This window comes from Sinocyclocheilus rhinocerous, unplaced genomic scaffold (assembly GCF_001515625.1).
Source record: "Sinocyclocheilus rhinocerous isolate Xijiao unplaced genomic scaffold, SAMN03320098_v1.1 scaffold677, whole genome shotgun sequence".
In the NCBI taxonomy this organism is placed as follows: domain Eukaryota; kingdom Metazoa; phylum Chordata; class Actinopteri; order Cypriniformes; family Cyprinidae; genus Sinocyclocheilus; species Sinocyclocheilus rhinocerous.
The window spans coordinates 76,538-96,702 of record NW_015633185.1 but is presented as its reverse complement, the minus strand read 5'-3'; the positions used below and the strand labels follow the sequence as shown (position 1 = coordinate 96,702).

The 20,165-nt window shown below is 37.7% G+C and overlaps 1 long non-coding RNA gene across 1 annotated transcript; it reads left to right on the top strand.

Moving 5' to 3' along the window:
- Positions 1-1,182: 1,182 nt before the first annotated feature.
- LOC107743604 (uncharacterized) lies at positions 1,183-1,843 on the top strand. The gene is made up of 3 exons (XR_001640417.1): positions 1,183-1,230; positions 1,375-1,531; positions 1,806-1,843. It is a non-coding gene; the product is annotated as an uncharacterized LOC107743604 (long non-coding RNA).
- Positions 1,844-20,165: the final 18,322 nt, after the last annotated feature.

Below are 20,165 nucleotides of genomic sequence, written 5' to 3'. Positions count from 1 at the left end.
GGTGCGAATCGCAATTTGTCAGTTAATGTTTTGTGTACGGGTGTCGGCTGTTGTATATAGGCTGTGTATTTAATCATTTGTCTTCATCCTTTTCCCGCAGAAATCATTTGGGTGGATAATATCCCCGCAGTGGCGTCACCGCTGTCTCGTTCCAGGTCGAACGTCATTGAGTCTGTGTGTGCGTTGAGTCCCGGTCGTGTTGTTGGACCTATGCCAACGGACTTTGTCTTAGTTGTGTACAGGTTTTGTGCCTGAAAGTTTGAGTCTTTATTTATGTGTTTTAATTTTGTTTGATTTTTCTATTTCTTTTTCAAATGAGTCTATTTTCTGTGTATAAGCTATATTTATTTTTGGAGTTGGATTATATTTTTTTGTTTTTGTTAATATTGTGAAATCTTGTATTGTTAATTTAGTTACCTTAGTTTTTTGTTGTGATTTTGATTTAAAGTGTATTATTTGAGATTTGTGTAGGTTGTGATCTGGGACGATTCGTATTAATTGGTGTGTGTGTTTGAGTTTTTTTTTCTTTAGGAGCTGCTGGCCTTTATTGACCAGGGTCGATCTCCTCTTTAGACGGTGGTGGTGGTTCTTCATTGTGTGTTGTGGCCTTTGGCATGCACTGGGGTTTTTATTTTGGTATGTGAGTGTGTTATGTAGATTAGGAGCTCTTTCTGGAAAGTCTTTCCTGTACTTTAGGCCGCAGCTCCATGACATTTTGAATGTTTAACGATCGTATAAACCTTTCTGAGTTGATGTTTCTATTTTATTGATTTTATGCTACCTTAATAAAAAATTGGTGTTTGATACCTGTGTCTCCACGTTTTGCTTGCCACTGGGTAGGGGACTTGTGCAAAGTTTACGGAGATTCTTTGGGTGAAATTCCCAAGGTGGCGTAGTCAGGCATTCTTTAATTTTATAGCTTTTATTTAAGATTCTGTTTAAATGTATTTAGTGAAATCTAGCTGGGCCATTCCAGGCCCCGGCCACACTAAGAAAGCAGCATGAAAGACAATATAATGGGATACAGTAGAAGGGGAAGAAATCTCGACGGATGCCTTCATCACTGAAGAGAAAGACAGATGGGGAAGAATCATAAGCAGAGACACTGGAGCTTCCTGTTAAAGGCGATTAGCGCAGCAGTCAGGGGGCTCTTCCTGCCCGCACAGCCAGCCTGCGCAGGTGGGCTGCGCTGTTCGGCTGATGAATGTGATCGCATCGGTCCTCCTCCAGGTATGGGTTTGTTTTTTTATTATACGCTTCTCAGTCATGGAAGCGGTGCGAATCGCAATTTGTCAGTTAATGTTTTGTGTACGGGTGTCGGCTGTTGTATATAGGCTGTGTATTTAATCATTCGGCTTCATCCTTTTCCCGCAGAAATCATTTGGGTGGATAATATCCCCGCAGTGGCGTCACCGCTGTCTCGTTCCAGGTCGAACGTCATTGAGTCTGTGTGTGCGTTGAGTCCCGGTCGTGTTGTTGGACCTATGCCAACGGACTTTGTCTTAGTTGTGTACAGGTTTTGTGCCTGAAAGTTTGAGTCTTTATTTATGTGTTTTAATTTTGTTTGATTTTTCTATTTCTTTTTCAAATGAGTCTATTTTCTGTGTATAAGCTATATTTATTTTTGGAGTTGGATTATATTTTTTTGTTTTTGTTAATATTGTGAAATCTTGTATTGTTAATTTAGTTACCTTAGTTTTTTGTTGTGATTTTGATTTAAAGTGTATTATTTGAGATTTGTGTAGGTTGTGATCTGGGACGATTCGTATTAATTGGTGTGTGTGTTTGAGTTTTTTTTTCTTTAGGAGCTGCTGGCCTTTATTGACCAGGGTCGATCTCCTCTTTAGACGGTGGTGGTGGTTCTTCATTGTGTGTTGTGGCCTTTGGCATGCACTGGGGTTTTTATTTTGGTATGTGAGTGTGTTATGTAGATTAGGAGCTCTTTCTGGAAAGTCTTTCCTGTACTTTAGGCCGCAGCTCCATGACATTTTGAATGTTTAACGATCGTATAAACCTTTCTGAGTTGATGTTTCTATTTTATTGATTTTATGCTACCTTAATAAAAGATTGGTGTTTGATACCTGTGTCTCCACGTTTTGCTTGCCACTGGGTAGGGGACTTGTGCAAAGTTTACGGAGATTCTTTGGGTGAAATTCCCAAGGTGGCGTAGTCAGGCATTCTTTAATTTTATAGCTTTTATTTAAGATTCTGTTTAAATGTATTTAGTGAAATCTAGCTGGGCCATTCCAGGCCCCGGCCACACTAAGAAAGCAGCATGAAAGACAATATAATGGGATACAGTAGAAGGGGAAGAAATCTCGACGGATGCCTTCATCACTGAAGAGAAAGACAGATGGGGAAGAATCATAAGCAGAGACACTGGAGCTTCCTGTTAAAGGCGATTAGCGCAGCAGTCAGGGGGCTCTTCCTGCCCGCACAGCCAGCCTGCGCAGGTGAGAGCAGCCATGCATGCCCACTCTTTCCCTCCCAGTCCGTTTGAGGTAGGCTGCCCAGCAAGACAGAGTGGAGGGGGGCAAGATTAAACGGTGGGAAGATTTTGGAGCCTTATCACTGTTTATTCTTAGATTTCAAAACATGGAGGGGGGTTGGTGAAGCCAAATCCCTGCCGCGCTCATTCCCCTCTGGGTCTCGCTCCTGCTTTCCTCTGCCTGCCAATCATTCCTCTGCCCACGGGGCCAAACGCAGGCCTTTCCAAAGGGGAAGCATTAGCAACACCACTTTGGCTCTCCTCCGCAGATCTGTTTATTCCTGTCTGATGAAAACTTATGCATTTCAATATGATCTGTTTTGGAGGCTATTCTGCTTGGTGAAGACTTCTTTTAAAAGTTATTTACACATTATGAGGTTGTTTTGTCATCATTTGATCTTCCAGCAACTTTCTGTTGTCAACTGTGTTGACCTACAGAGATCACGAAATGTGTGCGTGTGTTTTCAGTGATGGTGTGCACGGCTGTTCAGGGAAATCAGAGCCAGGTGGCAAGTCCTTTGCGAGGGTGACGGTTTGTTTTGCAAGACTGCTCTCACAGATTAGCTTTGATTATGTGTCCAAAAACCTTTTTCTGCTGGACCGCTTTCATCTGTGAATCATCTGCTACTTATCTCAAACAAAATTCATTTTAAATATTAAGAAGAGATCAGATGGACTTCTGAAGTGAAGCTGAAGATAAAAGCAAAATGCATGATCACAATTTAATAAAAACATTAGGCCGATTAATTAATTTCAACGGTAATTCAAACAGCGAATAAATTATATAGGAAAGTGAGCAAAGAACATAAATTTTACAGTACCAACGGAGCTTTTTGAAACTCCGAATTAGTTAAACCATTGCGTCGCAAAATGATTCACGGTTTTGAATTGCTCCAATCGGATCGCATATCGCGAATCATTTGATTCAGATCGGGACTTCAAAGCGCGTAGGCTATCGCGAATCATTTGATTCAGATCTGGACTTCGGCGCTGTTTGCGTGATGTTTTTTATCCCCACTGGAGATAAACATAATTCAGCAGAGGCAGGGATGCGTAGACCCCCCCCATTACTGAAAGAATGACTCTGAGATGCTTCTTTTTAGAGAATTAACCACACACTCTACATCCTGATGATGTACTATGTTATGCTGTATTTAAGACTCATGAATCTTAAATCAGTGTAGTTACTGACTGGATGTTCAAATGACAATGTGTAATTATAGATGCACATATTTTCTCAATAGTTTTTTAAAAGTTATTTGTACAGTAAGATTATTGGAGCATTTTAGATTTTAGAAGAAAATACTATTTCAGTCTTTTTACTTCAACACGTTTCCAAGTTTTATTCAAAGTTTCTTGCAGTTTCTTTGTAATTATTTGTGAAATTTACTTGCAATTTTCTTTAACTGTTTTTCAGTGTATAAATATTCATGAATGAAATGTTACCATATTTATTTTGTTTGTTTAGTATTGTTATTTAATATATGAAGAGTTCCCATCAGAAATTTTCATCTAAAATTAGCATTTTTATCCGGCTCCTATGCTTAGGTTCAGTAATTTTACTTTAATGGCAATGTATAGGTCCTTTTCTGTGATATTAAAATGAAATAGCAGAACATAAATATAGCACAAATACTTAGAGGCTTTTGCATCTGAACTCTTCATATACAGCATAGTTTAATTTATATAGTTATATATACACTCGCAAAACATTTATTTCTCTATTTTAAATGTTATATATTATTGAAACTATCACATAAATTGCAGATGGATTTGCATTTTTTCTTCAAATATTTATTCCTTATAAGTACTAAAAGATTTGCTAATGAAACAGTTAACAAATCAGAACCTGAATTTCTATGAGGAATCACATCAGGAACCAGAATTGTTAAATTATTCAACATATCCCTAGTCCTGGCTTACTTGATTCTGTAGATGAGATAAGACACGACTAAAGAAAAAATCTTTACCAAAAGTTGTTAAAGTTTACTCAAAACTTTAACAACTTAGTGGTTCCACTAAGCACTGGTTTGGACTTACATTTTCAAGCACACAAATATATATATTTTTGGAAATTGCATTCAAAATCCACTTGGCTCAAAAATCTGAACGGTTTGAATGGGCATGATGCTTCTGTATCCAGCCATTCTTCGGGTGAACATGTTGAACAGAGCTGAAAGTCTCTGAGAGAGGGTGAGATGATGCACTGGATTGATTCAGGTACCGTATGTGAGTCAAAGCCCTGCAGGCTTACAGCCTCCACAATAAGAACAGGCCTCCTTTGCCAGAGTCTCCTTGATCTTCTCAGCCCCAGGTCTACTGCACTAGGAGGCCACAAGCCCTGAACCCACCCTAACGATTGCATTTGTTTACCACCGCTACTGGATGAAAGCATCCGCTTAACACTGACGAAGACCTGCCGTGAAGTTTCCTCTCAGGTCTGAACGCAGAATACTCCAAACCTCCCACAGCCCCTCCTCTTCCCCAGGCCCGGCTACCAAAAATAGCAGCATGGTGGAATGGACTGTGACCCCCTCACCCTGCAGTGTTAGTCTCGGTTATGGTGCAGATGCCTTTTCCCCCTTCAAAGGGTTGCTAATGCTTCCCTTAGGATCAGACCCAAACTGTGCAGAATGTCCTCTTTCCTCCTTTTTTTTTTTGCTGCACATTTCTCTCTCACACTGTCTCTTCTAGTCTTTCTCCTTCGCTCGCCTCCTTCCTCTCTGTTGCTGCCAGGGGGCAGAGAAATAATTCAAACTCAATGCATATTGCAAGCGCTTTGGTCAGTGCTGCAGCGGGCGAGTAATGACACATTAGTTTAGTGAAGTGACCAGGCCGCCTCATGCTCCATAATAAATAGCTGGGGTCTGAAACAAACTTCGCCCGGGTCTGCCATGCATGCCTTCAGAGTATGCGGTACTTTAAAGGAATTTTCAACACACAAAGATGACAAAAAAGAGGAATGGGGAAAAAGAAGAAAAAGAAATAGCATCCCTTTAGGTAACAGAATGATTTCTGCATTGTTTAATATTTAATCACCTTGCCTTCCAACATTCAGATTTAACAAAATTCTCACAAGAGCTGGAAAAAAACATTTGTTGTTCTGGAGAACAAATTAATGCGGGTGATAAAAGGAGATGCAGAGGCCATGTGTTTTTTTCTTCTTTTTTTGTTTTTATTATCTACCTACAGATCCTGGATTCTTTTGTTTCGAGGTTGGATGAGGTTGTTGGTCATTTTGCAGTTTTGTCAGGCGCTTTTTTCCCTCAAGGTGTACCTTTATTTGGAGTGCATCCTCAAATCTGTGTTTGTTTTCCACATAATGCAAAATCTCATTAACGCATATTTTTTTGACCCCTGACACCAGCACCAATTTGAAACAGAATATTTTTTTGTTTGGAATATTAAGCTAGCACCTTCAGTTATATGAGTGATACAATCAAGTTAAAGTCACTTTTGGAGCTTTTGAATCTTTGAATATGACTCTTGCTTTTGGCTTACCCTGCAGTACTACGGTTAGAATGACTGAACCTCATAAGAAAACTGATGTGAAGGCCACAGAATTTCCGTTTTAGGGGGAATGTCAAAGAGCATTTTTGTTACTCAATGGGCTGTTCCAAATGAAAGTAAAAAAACTGAATCCCTTCATAAATGGTGCTTCCACAAGGCTGTTAGTGAAAGTTACATGCAATGGTCACTTCAAAAAATTAATTTAACTTTTTATAAGGTCCTGGGTTATGCATCCTTTCAATTAATTTAGAAACCTGAGGTAATTTACTGAAGATTTTACCTGGTATTTAAACCCCCTCAAGCACAGTTACAGGTACAGAGACAGCACACAACTTTCAATACATTTGAATGAATCCAAATGTACTCACTCTTTAGGATCCTCACTACAAGACCTTTAGAGTGAGTACAAAATAGTGTTGTTCACTTCTGCACAGATTTCGGCTTTCTGTGTGTTAGCGCTGTACTTTGTATAGAATGTCCCCAAGAATGTACAGTTTAAGCAGACGGAGGCCATATTCGCTAAAGGCCCAATAAAGATTAATCTCCCACCAAACTTCTCAGTTTGTTGTCACAGCCACTGAGCTAAGTTTTTGTTTGAAGTTATATGACTGACACAATCAATTTAAAGTCATTTTTGGTACTTTTGAACACTTTTTTGGTACTTTTGACTCTTGCTTTCGACTTGCACTACGGATAGAATGACTGAACCTCATAACAAACTTGTAAAGGCCACAGACATTCAGTCGAAATAAACCTTCATAAACGGCCCTCCTACATGGCTGATAGTGAAAGTGCAGTGGTCACTTCAAGAAATTCATTTTGCCATTTACAATAATGAGATCCTAGGTTGCATGTCCTTTATTTATTTTTAAACCTGAGATAATTTATTAAAGATCTTACCTGGTATTTAAACCCATCAAGCAACCAAGAACAATCAACAGGAAATAGTACACAAATACATTTGAAGGATTTCAAATGTACTTACTCTTCAGTGTGCTTGTTACAAATGTTCTGCCCTTCAGAGTGAGTACCACATAGTGATGTTCACTTTCAAATACATTTCGGTCTTCGTCTGTGTGTGTCAGCTCTGTACTTGGCAACACCCAGTGTGTCCCGTTTCAGCGGACGGAGACTATATTTGCTAATCGCCCAATAAAGATTAATCTCCCTCCCTCACCTCTCTCCTGTAATGTTGTCACAGCTACTGAGCTAAAATTTTAATAGGTTTTTTAGCATACCTCTATATTCCTTTCAGCGTGGGTCACTAATGACCAGCTGTGAGTGCAGAGCGCTGACCCCCCTGAGCAGACTGGGCTGCCTGGCCTCATTCTCAATATGCCGGCCCTCCAATTATCCTTAGCATGCCCCCCGGCGCAGGCCAGCGGCCCCTCCACTGACACTGCCACATGCTGCAGCAGAAAAATCTGCATCTGATAAGAATGTGTGTTCATTTTACTTCACATGCCGTGTGTTTGCAGCCACCATTGCCTGTGTGGAACAATGCACAGCTGTGGACTCTATAACATAGCTGTTACCTCCATCATTACATATTGATTATTACATTACTGCCTTGTATTTATCACCATGTGCATCAGTGTTAATTTCGTTGACGAATAATTTTTATTTAGTTGGCTATTGTCCGAGTCATTGATGTTAATCAAGAAACAACAGAAAGAGAGAAAATCACGCACTGCTCTTGACTGAAATACTTTAGTAGCCTTAAAGATTAATCTAAATTTATTTATAGAAATAAATATGTCTGCTTGAAAGAATGAAGAATATGGTAAACAAACAAGTTGCTATAAAGAATGCATAATTAGCCTATATAACCATTGGTATTTCATTAAAAAGTAGACCATGTTCTTGTTCTTTGTGAGAAGTGGTTTTATTTAATCTTAACATAAAGGCATTTTGTGTGTCACAGCAGTTAAATCAGTGTCTATCATGATAAAACCTTAATATCAAACCTATATAATGAGTTTGGAAATTTTTGAGAAATGCTTAATAAACACATTACACTGTAACTAAACCCATTAGGTTTTAGCCGACTAAATTTACTGTAGATTTAGTCGACTAAAATCTTATGATATTTAGTCGACTAAAACTAGACTAAAACTAAAAACAATTCAGATGACTAAAATATGACTAAAACTAAATGGCATTTTAGTCAAAAGACTATGACTAAAACTAAATCAAAATTTGCTGTCAAAATTAACACTGATGTGCATGCATAATAAATTCAAGCGCTATGTAAAAACAAAAGTAGAGTTAATCATAGTCACAGTCTAATATATTTCTGTTTTGTAAAGACACAACTGTATATTCATCAACTAAAGAATTTAGGTGTGTCTGTCAAAGTATAGCCTGTCAAGGTTTTGGTATTGTAGCACAACTGGAATAATTGGTCATGCTTGTTTCTCATTTAAGTCACCTTGGATAAAAGAGTGGGATAAATGTAAATAGTAAGTAATTCTCAATAAAGCATTGTCCACTTTTGTCTGCAAATACGTCATTAAATTCTTTATCAGTTGGTCAGTAACAATATATATTATGATATAGGCATAGTCAATTAAAAAAATACACCACAATATTCTTTTATTGTTTTGGTCAGTAACAAAATATATTAAGAGATTAAAATTAAAATTTAATTTCAAATTTAAACTCATGTATTTTGCATTGAAAAAAAAACACTTTGTAAAGGTGCTATCTATTTATTTACTTGAAACTCACGGTAAAACTAGATATTATTAAATAATTCCTGAGGAATTAAGTTGTCATAAACCAGTCAGATTTAAGTTTCACAAACCTTAAGTACACAAAACTTGCTTCATTTTGAAACAGACATCACTAATGATAACTTGCAGTGAAACTGATTCAGTTCATTCAGTAAAGGATTAATTAGAATGGTTCAAACCGGAAATTCCTGAGTTTATAAGACTTTGTGAACACTCCAAAGAGAAAGGAAAAAATGAAATCGCATCATGTGACCCCTTTAAAATGATTTATTCAATTAAAAGAACCAGCGGTAACACTTTACCAAAAGCCTTTATATATAATGCATTAATTATGCCTCGTAATGCACCTTTATAATGCATTTATGATCTCATGAATAATTGTAACCTCAGTTATAATGCATTATAATACTTCTCTATTTATTGTAACACCTTTAGAAAGTATAATGCATTAAAATATATGATGAACAAACCTTCAAAAACTGTAATGCATTTTAACTTTGGTTACAATTATTTATGAAAATATATAATGCATTACAACAATCATTATGAATACATGCATAATGCATTATACATAAAGGCTTTAAATAAATTGTTACTGAACAGAGTCACTGGTCAGCTCAATAGCAAGATGCGATTTCATGTCATTTTTTGCTATACACAGTCTTTTTATCTCATTACATTCAATGTAAGCTGCATTATCACATTCACAACTCAGGTAAAATATAATTTCTTTAGTTGTGGTGCAGTTGTTCTGAAGATATATAAGAATATAGGCCTACAGTTCTGCCTGTGGATATCTAGTTAACTTGCTGCACTTGTATCAGTGCTGGCACCTTATAAACACAACTTTGTTTCAGGCTAACTGATAAAATCCCTGTGTTGCTTTACACATACAGTAGTTGCGTTGAGTCAGCTAGACTAGAATTTACAAGAGCAAAACAGTGACAGAGCTTTCCAGTTCTGTCTGCAATATGCATCAGACAGTCGTTGAACAGACAGTGGGCGGTCGGTCGGTCTATCTGAGGCTCAGGCTATGGTCACCCTGGTCATAATTACAGCTCAGTGCCTGTTCCAGCTCCCTCTATCTGCACTGGTCTTATTCTCAGTCATTGCACCTGACAATCTTCCTCTTTGTCATCTTCTCTTTGAACCTCAGAGGAGCACAAGCTCATGGCAGACAACAGGGTATTTGTCCAGCTTTGGGATGGCAAATGCATTTCTTAGCCCTCCTTTGAGTACACCCTTATCAATATGAATACTAAGCTGTGACTGCTCTGAACCTCTGCTCTTTAAAAATGGGCCCACACTGGTGCTGCTAGATGCAAATTTGACCAAAACAGGCAGCTGATAATACTACTGACATTTGTGGCTTGTAGATGCACTGCTTACATGAAGGACAAAGGTATGAATGCATGCACTAGCAGACATATTCATATAGGGCACATAAAACCCTATACCCAGAATACAATGTGCAGTACATATCTATGTAGCATACATGAGTCCTTACTTAGCCAACCTGCTCTGCTGTCAGTAGTCTTCAGGGATACAGTCCATTATTCTGCTATATGCAGGCATGAGGTGAGCCGGTCTTTCCTTATTGATCTTATACTATAGCATACACATGCACAGATTTAATAAAATAATAATGGCCGGGTTTCCTAAAAAACAAAAACAAAAAAAATCCAAATTCTGCCCTTAAAATCATCTTGCTGTATGTTTCGTATGGTTTTTTAAATGACATAGCAACACTTGCTAGCTTGCAACACTCAAAGTAGAACATAAAATGCTAATAATTAAGTAGAAATTAATTGCACTGTTCCAGAAACAAGTTCAAAAGTACTGAACTGAGGTCAAATTTTCACCAATATCTCAAGGTGTTTCTCTACAACATGAAAATAATATATACATATAAAATTATATACACACACACACACACACACACACACACACATATATATATTTATCTAATCTCTGTCATTGTGGTAGTAGTTTTAGATGCTTTTAGTCGAGTCTGGAATGACCAGCTATTGCTGTGCAGGGTTAATTGTGTCAGGGATTAAAGTGTTCTTCTAAAATACATTAAGCCCAAGGCTGAAGTTGAAGTAAATGCTGTAATATTAGTTATTAAAATGAAAAATGGGAATTATAAATGGGGTAGGTGAAGAGAAGTATTGCCACCCCAGTGCAAAAAATATCAGAAGTGAGTGAGAAGGCATTACCATTATAAGAAAATCTCTAGAGAAGAGTATATGTGGAACATTTTAATGAGCTATAGACTTGCACAACTTCATACCGCCTATCGCCGCATAAATGAACATATAATACATCAGTTTCTTATACAGGGACTCCCGGTCCAGTTTGACCAGCCATGTGCTGCATTTTGTAATTAGTGCAGCCTTTTCATTTCAGAAAAAGAGAGAGCAACTAGGAGACCACGAAAAGAATGCGACTGGACAATAGTGAAAGAAATCAAGAAAAAAATACAGAGAGACAGACATAATCTCATCAATCTGACACTGACCCTTTTCATTAAAGGCTGATTAAAACTTTAAAAAATGCTGTTTGCCCCTAGAAGACGATAACCTCTACAACACGAGACATTAAAGAATAATAACCATCTATAAAAAGGGACAAAGAAATTCTTGCCTGAGCTAGAAAAACCCAATTGGAACATTTTAGAAAATTAATGAAATTTTAGATCAAATGAATAATAAATTAGGAGAAAATGAATTATAAATGAGAAAAAAGTGCTCTTACTTTCAAACAGTACTAAAGGAACATGTAATCCTCAACAAGCTTGAAGAAACAGGGTCAGGTTCATGCCAGCGTATTGGTGTGCAAAAAACAAAGGTTTCTGCTCTACTCTGCTTTGAATATAATTGAAACAACTGTGCTTGAAAGGACTCCAGCCTGACTATGTACTACAGAGGCCAGTATTACTTGTTTTTATTTTCACCAACAACAATGGGATTTGCGTTGTTCTGCTCTTTTCACCAAAAAAAAAAAAAGCACAAAACACATCAAATGCATACTTGTGCTCACATTCCTTGGTACTTAATGAAGTTCTTAAAAGCTCCATTAAAAATGAAACTCGAGAAAATATGCAAAACGTTTCATGTTGCTGAAAGTTAGCCCATTAAAAGTTGGGTCTTCTTGAAAGGAACCATAAAATGAACTTCATCTTTGTTCATCTTTGTTGCACAACATCAATCCAGCACTTTAAATGACCAAAATAATGAATAATCATACAATTATCTTTATCAATCATGAACATGTTCTTGTACCAAAGGCTGCATTATTGCTGTCGAATATTAATTCTAATTTCAATTATTAATATTTTAATTATACAAATGAATAAAACATGAGAGGAGTAAGCAGAAATACTGGAAGATGCTCAACTCAATATTTGATAGAATCACCAGTTTCAGGCAGTAGGAGACATGTAAAGCTTCCTGAAGTTCTTATCACTGCAATATAAAGTGATAATGACCTCTGAGTGAGTCTTCAAATTGCATTACTGTTGTGCGGTGCAATGATACACAGATCAATCTCTGTTATCATAACGACAATATTTAGTACTCTGCGATATTGCCTGTCTGTTATCTGCTCTTGCCTGAGGAACAAAGAGTTTTATTGAGCCCAATAAACATGATTCTTTCAGGGTGGGTTGACTGCTGGCTGGTGGTCTTATTGGAGGGTGTTAAATGGCTCATTGGCACAAGGTTGTGGACGTGTGAAATGACAGTTCAGGGTGAAAGGCCATCAGTCAGTGTAAACAAATCACCCTAATCAGTGGCTATTCACTGACGGAGAGTGGATGGAGATGTGTGCAATGTGTTGTGCAAAGTGTGTTTAAAAGTGCACCTGACACAATGGTGTGGATGTTTAACTTTACTGTCTGCGTAATACAAAGCCCTTTACTCAGTCATGTCCCATGTGGGATGCTGCAGTCTATAAGATTATAAAATAAAATTTTATGTTTGAGGTCACTGCAAATGTTTATTTAATTTATAGTTGCAACCAGTGTTAAGCTTGTCAGTAACAACAAAGCTCAGATGGAAAATGTGCATCATGAGGGTAATTAAATTATTGTAATAATTTCAATGAAAAAATAACACAGCAATATTAACAATGCACTATGGAAATCTAGAAAGACTTTTTTTTGTAATAATGAATGAATAATGTTGGGGTTTGACTTACTTTCTTCAGTGGAATATACCAAACAACACTGGTCCACTTTGACTTTCATTGTATGGACAGAAAAAAAGCATAATGTATAAAATAATGTATAAACATTAATGTATAAAATATTAGATTTTTTTAAATTTTGCACTTTATTGTCAACTAAAATGTTATTTTTACCTGCCAAAATGTATTATAATTTTAGTATCAATATTATGAAACACTAAATAAGTGTAAAGAATACAAAAAAAAAAAAAAAAAAAAAAAAATACTATGAAAAAAAACTATAAAATATCTGTAAAAATAAAAAAATATATATAATACTGGTAAAAACAAACAAAAATTCATGATGGAATACAAACACCTTTAGAATGTTTCGACTGTCCCCTGAAGTGCATTACACAGACACCAAATAATGTGGAAAATGCTAAAAACCCAAAGACAGTTGATAAGAGAAATCTGACTGGCAGACTGCTGTCGAGTCTAGCAGATAATGAATACATTGTCGGAGTGCATGAGATGCCTTCCAATAAGACCTTCAGCGAAGGTTTTGATTTCTATTATGTGTATAGTCAACCACCAGCTCTCTGAATGAGATCATGTATTGTGTTCCTGAAGTGAACAATTATAATTGTATCTGACTCTGCGGCTAAAAGCTGGGATTAACTAGTTCCTCTCGCAGTCTGTCCCTCTGTGGATACACAGATAGTGAGTTCGCCTTATGTTAGCAGTTAGCGTTATACGGTTTAGCACACACCTCTCACTCACTTGGTCATGGAGCAGCCAGACCTGTCCATGGGCTTCGGGGAAACTCACAGCGCTATAGGACTGTTAAAAGTAGATAATTGGAAACAGGAGGAAGTCATCCTTACAATAGGCATCTACTGACGAGCAGCTTGTTACCAAAAGTGCTTTAATATTTAATGTAGTTCCCTTCCCTGTTCGACACACTGTCTTTGATATAAGTGTGACCTCAAATATATGGCTGTTAGGAATGTTAGTCACCGTCCCGGTTACAACACTTATGCTCATCATACCCATTCCAATCTCAAGGTCTAAAAGGAACATATAGGGAATTTGCTTAGGCTGAATTTGGGGGAACTTGGTCTTCCGGGGATTGCACCGGCCTTGGAAGGTTAAATGGATTTGAATGCAGGCCAGCCCTCGTTCTAACAGACCGGCATAAACAGAAATCTGACTGTTCCTGCTCTAATTCCCATTCACGTCCTTCTTCTCTCTCTCTTGCCCAAACATGCACCCTGCCCTGCGTCTTTTCAGGAGCGAGGGCAATCAAGTACAGAAAACACTCTCTTCTCGTCTCTTTTTGGCACCATCAGCACATTTTCTTTTTTTAGCCGTTTAATTGGCCTTGCTTATCCAATTATTCATCAGGTTAGCCATCCTTTCTGTAAATTTCAGAGGAGAGAGTGTAAATCGAACTGTGTTTGAGTGTAAGATCATTGACGAGTAATAGTGGGCCATCATTACCAAAGGATGTTCAGGATGGGCTGAGGGAAAGTGTGTAATGCTCCCCTCAGTGGGAGGCTCAGGATGAAGAATGAGAAAAAATAATTATTGCATGCCTCCACTTTTAAAAGCATTCTTAGGGTTTGTCAAGGTCATCAAGGGTCGAGAAAATGGCTAGTTATTTGCCTGCCAGTTTGTTTGGGCTTTATTTTTTTTCTTTGCCAGTTGACAGATCGTTTAATGAATACAAAGAGGAACTATATGTAGCCCTCTGGCCCCCAAAACACTGATACACCTGGGGGTGGGACATAAAATATTTTGTGGCTCATTATGATGCATGTATGGCAGCATTACAAATAAAGTCATCTTTGTATGTAAAAATGTTGCATTTTAAAATGTATAGTCACATTTAAATCTACATTCATGACCAACAATAATTTCACACAATAATAATTTAAAACAGTTGGTGGCCGAGGCCCATATCAGACTTTCAAGGGGGGCAAAGGATGACTTAAAATTATTTAAATTACTATATTTAAATGATTATTTAATAATAATAATAATAATAATAATAATAATAATAATAATATATTGTAATACACACACACACTTCTGGAATCACAAAATGAGAATATATTTTAGTTAATTAATTTACCTTTATTATCTATTATTATATTATATAGGGAGTGTCAAAAAGAATGAGAACCACTGATTTAAACAATAATGTACATTTTAAATGAATAATTTTAAGACTGAAAACATCTAAATACTCTATAATCTCTGAAACACTTCATAGCTTGTAACTTCAACTTTTTATGCATTTCTATTTATGATTATACCTTTTTATGATGCATATGTATGAATCCATAACATGCATTTTATTTTTTATTTTATATATATATATTTTGCATTGTTTCTAATGTAGGTGTGCTAAGGGTGCAGTCTCATCAATCCTTGAATCCTTTGTTGATTTCTATGTTGTGGCTGATTTCTTCTGCGAATGTGAGCATGTGGCAATGCTTTACATAACTAAATAATTATGAGTTATGTATCAGCATTTAGTGTAACTGCAGGTTTGTCTATGATTACATGTGTGGAGCTTTGCAGTTGTGCTGCACATGCTTGTGGATGCTCAGAGGAGTCTGGGAAGGATTGTGCGGGGAGGTGCCATGCTGTACCGTGTCTGTCTCTCCATGAGCTGTGTTGTATGCAGGCCAATGCACAGCCCACTGTCAGTCAAGGTGGGGATCAGCTGTGGCCTGGGATGGGAGCATTAGCCCCCCGTGGTGCTCTCTCTCAGCGCCCCCTCCCCATCCTGCCCGATTTCCACCCCGTGCGCTTCCCGGAGCGCGGCCATGCTCCTACCTGTCTGCTTAATCTGGGATTTTCTCAAGATAATGCTGTTATTTCAGGCCAGTAGCAGGATTTCCCAGAAGAAAGGCCCAGTTCAGCCCTTTTTTCCCCTTCTGCCTAAATGTCATCTATTGTGCTGAGATATACAAGGGATTTTGTGGCGAGCAGTGCATGAGCAGAAGCATTTTAATATCCGTTATGATTGTTTTAAGACATCTCTGTTCTTTAAAACTCATTTCAAGAGTCTATAGTATAGTCACAATAAAGCTGTGTTATCTCTTATCGAGTCAGAGATTGCAGCAGATGAACTAGGATAGATCGCTCAATAATGAACAGCAAAGGAGGAAGATTCCAGTCGTGGAAAAGTGTAACTTTGTCTTTGGACAGATGTTGTCTAACCACAGGCCAGCATTCAGTGTATTACTGTAGATAGGCTGCTTTCAACACTATGGATTATGATGGCTGTCTTTATGTGTGCATTAGATTACTGTATATAATAGATTAGGGGCCAAGGATTTAATTAGGACCATCAAGGAAATCCTTCAGGAAGTTCTAGGGATGTTTTCCGGATCTCTATACCTTCCTGAAAAAGGGTAAAAGTAAAGTAACAAAAGTAACACTTTATAAAAAAGTTCTATACAAATATATAAAATAATAATGAATATTAAAATTAATTAATAATATTATTAATATTAATTGGTTAAATTGAATTTATACTCAGACTAAAACATGTGAATACAAATATACATTTATATACACATTTTAATATAAACTAAGCATTAATGTAAAATGTAATGTAAAATTAAATTCGTAATTTGAATGGAAGCATAGCTTTTCTAACACAATACAACTGGACATCTCTAAAACAGCTGCATGTGGAATGAATTTTTAATCAATGTTTATAGCTCTCCAGCTCTGCTGAAGTAGTCCAGTAAATGAGGATAAGTGCAGGCTTGTGTGTGCACCCGCTTGCGTGTGTATGGGTCCTTCAGTAATAAGGCTGCTGTTTCTTTATGAATGAACCTTCCCTTTCATGTTTGTTCGAATGCCACATGGTTGACCACAAAACAGAACCCTCAAATAATTTAAATAAACAGAAAGATTGCAGTTCTGCTGTTGCCTTTGAAATGGTTTTGGAATGCAAATCGAGTCAGAAGGTCCGGCTGTGGTTACGTGCCTTAATAGGCTATAGTTTTAGCCAGCTGATTATTCCCCATTTATATACCTTCATTTGAAAACGTCAATTGGTTAAATCTAAGAAGGACTGCCAGAAAAGCCAAACAGGTAACCACATAATGACAGCCAAAAGGCTTTCAGAAACAGATCACAGTGAAACTGTAAAATAGAAGAAAACTAAGGAAGTATAAGATTCCTCCTGCAATGCTAATGGCATTGTAAAAGATTCACACCACTCTTGACTGTGTCATAGTGTATACTTGCAAATCATTGTCTGCACATCTTTAGAGTAATAATGGAAACCGATGTGAAAATGAAGTCTCCAGCTATTCAGCACTGAGCACATAGCGTTTTCTCAAAGCTAATTGTAAATTACAAACTAGACTCCAGCGGTTGCGTTTCATTATCATTTGGGCAGGCCTTCGTAATCTTAGGCCAGATTTAAGGTAATATTTGAAGGCAGTTCGTGATCATGAAAAGCCAATTTCCTCCAGATGTTTTGGGGGGAAAAAAGAAAAGGAAATCCAGATTTACCCAGATTTGAATCTTTGGCCCTCTGTACTAAAATTACACAAAGAATAAACGACAACTAACCAGCAGCAGTGGATGTTTACACTCACAGCTTCTTACAGATGGACTGTTAGCCACACTGTGTGAGTAAATGCAGTTCACTGCAAGCAATAATGATTATAATAAAAAAAGAGAGAGAGAAATATATGATTTCAGCACATGCCAACGGCTCCTTGCATAGGAGCGACAGATTGTTCCAAACCAATTAGAGCTCCTTTTGTTTAGCTCAAGTTAAACACACAATCCTCAAAAGAAAGCAAGCGTCTTTTGATTTCTTTTGAGTGCTGGCGGAGGTGGCTGCAAACGGCCCCCAGCACAAAGAGAGGTGCGGTAATGATGCACCAGGCTCTGCCCAGATGGCTCAGAGGCACTGCGACCTTGTTAGCACCTGCTCTGCGGGCCCTTTGTGTGGACATGGCCGTGGGCACGGAGATGGGCACGCACCACAGACTCCGCTCCTCCCAAACCTCCATCAGCTCTAATGAAGCGGCAGCTCTGCCCATCATCACTACCACCCTCAGCCCCTCGCATTACCCATCAGGACAACCCCCCCCTCAACAAAACCGATGGCGAACGGCAAAGACGTGATTTAAAATGAATCAACCATCTCAGGGCCCCCGAAATGTCATTATAATTAGGTATGTAAATCTTCTTATCATCCCCATGTGCCATGTATTAGAACGACTGCTATAAGCCCTAAGGTTGCCCTAAAAATATTCAATTAATAAATGACTGCGTTTTAATGAACTTTGATTGTTTTGGGCCGTCATCCAAGTTTACCTTATCAGGAAATGTCACCTTGATCCGGGTCTCAGTGGTCTGCTAAATGGTGTCACAACATCCACCCCATCCTCTTTATTTCTGATTTAAAGCACACTTTGTATCGCCAGATTAACCACAGCTCAACTTTAGGTTTTATTGGACTCAAATCAAAATCATTATGATGGAATGGTGTTGTTTGAAATGCTACAGACGTATCTAGTTGACCCCGTGGCTACCATCGAACATGCAAGGGCGCACATGCAATTCCACAAACATGCTAACTGTATGTGCAGACTCAAAAAAGACATTCAAAAAGAACAGGCCTTCTAGAGTGCCAGCCAGACAAAAGCGAATCCGCTGCAAAGAAATGAACAAATGAAAGCCCAGAGTGGTGGAGCTAATGCGCAAACTTGTTTCTGTCCTCTATGGCTCCATCATTTATTCAGGAGGTAGAGCGCAAGACGGCCGACTCGCATTTGCTTGATACTCAATTATACATTAGTGTACATCACTTGGCAATCTGTTCATATCAATTTAATTGGATTTTAATATTGCCTCTGATCTTGTTGTCCAATTAACAGTACTGGCTGGCAATAAAGCAGAACCACACACTCTGTGACACCTTTGATCCCCGCCATATGGAGCTCCTCCATTGATTACCACATTTCCTGAAATTTCACTCTCTCAATATGGCCCGTGATGAATGGAAGAAAATGCACATCCCCGACGTGATAAAAATTTCACTTCCACTTGCAACTTCATTTATTTTGTTGACATCCTGCACTGATTAAAAACAATAAAAAAGGAGAGCCATGCCCTGAATATGGTATGCAAATAGAGCCCTGGGCAGGCATCTTGTGATGCCAGGGGACTGTTGCAGTCACTGGCTTGGCATCGCCTCAAGAATTCCCTTAAAGTGGCAGCACCTTTTTTCCCAAAGACTCGGAGAGATGCTTCTCTTGTAATGGCTGTCACAACATCGCACTGGTGGGGAGGAGAAGAAGCGTGATTTGGAGATTATTTTCTCTTTACATTAGGGAAAAAACTCCACTTGCATTAATTTTTCATAAGGGCTTATATGATTTCAGAACAGCATCACACAAAAGATTAAAAAAAGGAAATGGGGAGAAATGGTTCCTGTAGCAACTGTTTATTCCGTTCTAATATTACCACGCAAAGACATGTAGCTGCCATAAAGCGAGAGCAGTTTTACCTCTCTTTTCATGCTCGGGGGCAAGTGAGGGGCAAAAACGAAACATGTAACATAGACACATGCAGGGGTGCAATCAGAGCGGAGGAGTGCACAGAGCACTGACCCACTTCAGGTTAAAAGCTCACTGGAGTCACCCAGAGAAGAAGATGTTCTTGAAGATGACTCTTCTGCTGTTCTTTTCTATTCTTTTATCTCTCTGCTTCTCCTGTCCTCTCAGTTGTTTATTCCAACTAGGGTCCATCACAGTGCTCATCCCAAAATAACTCTACCTGAGATTTTTGCTGTTGATTTTGGCTCCTTGTTTTAAATGTGCAGTAAATCTAGGGATGCATCAATTCCACTTTTTATAAATAAATACAAAATAAAATTAGTATAATATAATATAATATAATATAATATAATATAATTCACATAAGGGTATAGACTTTTTAATGCAAAATATTTATAATAAAAATATTATATTGAATAGTAGAATTCTATTTTACAAAAATATTTATTTGTTAACTTTCAAGCCTATATTTTTGCAAAAAAGTTGTAATTCATAATAATTTTTAATATAATTAAATGCTGTAAACTATCTGCAAAACTCAACTGCAGTTGTTTGTAAGACACAGACATAAAGAGAACTGACTTAGTGGCTTTTGTGGATTCATTATCTCACTGATCTTAGATTTAATAATTGTATAACTAGCTTTAGCAGTATTGGAAA